Below are 2,500 nucleotides of genomic sequence, written 5' to 3' on the forward strand. Positions count from 1 at the left end.
CGCCGCCGCCGCCGCCGGGCTGCGGGGAACGGATCCCCGACCCCGCGGCGGCAAGGAAGGCGCCGCGCGCGCACGGGCCTGCGAGGCAACCCCAGCCGCGCCGCTGCCTGCGGCCGCCGCCGCCAGAGGCGGGCGGCGGCCCGGCCGGCGATTGATCGTCAAGCGACGCTCAGACAGGCGTAGCCCCGGGAGGAACCCGGGGCCGCAAGTGCGTTCGAAGTGTCGATGATCAATGTGTCCTGCAATTCACATTAATTCTCGCAGCTAGCTGCGTTCTTCATCGACGCACGAGCCGAGTGATCCACCGCTAAGAGTTGTCTGGCTTTCGGCGCCGCCCCGCGCGCGCGGGGGGGCCGGGACCGCTCGCCGAAAAGCGGCCCCTCTCTCTGAGGACGGCCCGCCGCCCGCCCCGCGGCGCGACGGCGTCAGGGCCTCGCCTCGGCTGACCGTACCGGCACACGCACAGCGAGAGAGGCAGGCTGCCAAGGAACGCGGGAAGAAGGCCTCGGCCAGCCCAAAACCCCGAGCGGCGAGGGCGGGGAGCACGCGCTCCCGACACACGCCCCTCGTCCGCTTCGGAGGCGGCCCAGGCGCCCGGGCTCGGCCCGGCCTCCGCGCGGAAAGCCGCGGCGCGCCACCGGCCGCGCGCCGACCGCCCGACCTCGAATCGGCGCGCGCGGACGCCGCTGCTGCGGGGAGCAGCGGCGCCCGGGCGGCCCGCGGGTCCACGCACGCGCCCCCCTCCGAACGCCGGGCTACGCCCCGCGACGCCTGCCGGCTTCACCCCCGCGCGCGCCTCACCCCCCGCCACGGCGGAGAGACGGCTCCCTCGGCTCGGCCGCCCGCGCGCCGGAGGCGGACACCGCCGGACACCCGAGCCAGCGACGCGCACCGCCCGCGGCCCGCCGGACGACGCCGGCCCGCGCGCCGGCGCGGCTCGCCCCTCCCGGGACCGCCGCCGCCGCTTCTCGCCTGGGCCCCCTTCCCCGAGGGCGGCTCGCCGTACCCGAGGGCGGACGGCCACGGAGCGGGGGCGGCGCCCGGCTCTCCCCGCCGTTGGCGGGCGGAGAGACCGGGAGCGCGACGCCCACGCCCGCGCGCGCCGGCCTCGCCCGGCGAGCGAGGCCCGGGGAAAGGGCGACGGGACAGCGACGGTCGGGGCCCGGGCCGGGCCGGCCGCAGGCGGCGGGGGGCGTCTTCCGGACGACCGTTAACGGCGAGCGGCGCCGCCGCCGCTCGGCCGGGGTGCCGCCCTGCACGGCGGCGGGCGACCGGAGACCGCCGAGCCGCTCGGCCGAGGGGGGCCAAGGAGAGGCGGGGGGAAGCGGAGAGCGCCGCGCGGCGCCCACGGCACGGAGGGGCGGTGGGGCCCCGCGGACCTACCGGGCGAGACCCCGCCGCGGGGCCTCGCCGCCCCGGCGAGAGAGAGAGCGCGCGCCGGAGACGGCGCTTCCTCCCGCCGGGGCCGCCCGTTTCGAGGCAGGCGAGCCGGCCCTTCGGCCGAACGCGCCGCGGCCCGGACTTCCGCCGAGGCCGGACCGCGGAGAGGGGGGGGCAGTGGGACCCCCTCCCCGGCACGGCCGCCCGCCTCAGGGAGGACGACGAGCGGGCGACGGACTCCCAGGGGCCTCGCGGGAGCAACTCCCGCCCCCCTGGGGGCAACCCGCCGCCTCGCGCCGCCGCCCGACCCCCTCGCGGGCCGCGCCGAGCCACCCGAGTCTTTAAACCGCCGCCCGGCTTCGCGGCCTTCGACCCCCCGGGCTCGCCGAAGGGAGGGCCGCGGAAGCGCGGACGCTAGGTACCTGGCCCTGGGGCGAGGGAAACGACCTGCTGGGCCCCGCGGGGGTGCCTCCCCCGCTGCCGCCCTCGGAGGAGCGTCCGCCCGCGGGGGCGCGCCCGAACGTCCGCCGCCACCACCTGCGCCCTCCTGGCCCGGGACCCGGGGTTTCCCTCAGTAGCCCGGCACCGAACCCGGCAGGAGAGGCGCGGCTCGGGCCGCCCGCCGCTGGAGCGGGACGCGACCCGGCGCGGGGGCCTCGCGCGCCACCCGAAGGTTGGCGGCGGCGGCGGCGGCCGAGCCCTCCCGCCCGCCGGCTCGTCTTCTTCTTCCACCGGGCTCCGGGCAAGAAGAAGAGGCGCGGCGGGAAGCGGGGGGGGGGGGAGCCGCCGCCGCCGTTCGCCAGCCGGCGCCGCGCGCCAGCCCGGAACGCCCGGAGGCCTCGGCCCGTGTTCGCGCTGCCAAGAGAGAGCGGGCTGCTCCGCCGCAGCCCGCTCGCGTGCGAGGAGGGGTCGGGGGGGCCGCCCCCCCCGACCCCAAAGGCCCTTCTCCGTTCCCCGCTCGCACCAGCCGCCCCGCCGCCGCCGCTCACCGCTTCTCCCCGCTCCCCCGCGGGCCCGAACGGCCTCGGCCGGCGGGGCTCGTCACGCCCCTCACCCGCAGCGGCCCCCCGCCGCTTCCTGCGCGCGCTGCCGCCGGCGCCCTCCGACCGGGGACGCCCTG

At 80.2% G+C, this 2,500-nt stretch overlaps 1 non-coding gene across 1 annotated transcript; it reads right to left on the reverse strand.

Annotated features, from left to right (window-relative positions):
- Positions 1-163: 163 nt before the first annotated feature.
- On the reverse strand, positions 164-316 carry LOC136002904 (5.8S ribosomal RNA). The gene has a single exon (XR_010608013.1). It is a non-coding gene; the product is annotated as a 5.8S ribosomal RNA (ribosomal RNA).
- Positions 317-2,500: the final 2,184 nt, after the last annotated feature.

The sequence above is a fragment of the Caloenas nicobarica genome, unplaced genomic scaffold, assembly GCF_036013445.1.
Source record: "Caloenas nicobarica isolate bCalNic1 unplaced genomic scaffold, bCalNic1.hap1 Scaffold_722, whole genome shotgun sequence".
Lineage (NCBI taxonomy): Eukaryota > Metazoa > Chordata > Aves > Columbiformes > Columbidae > Caloenas > Caloenas nicobarica.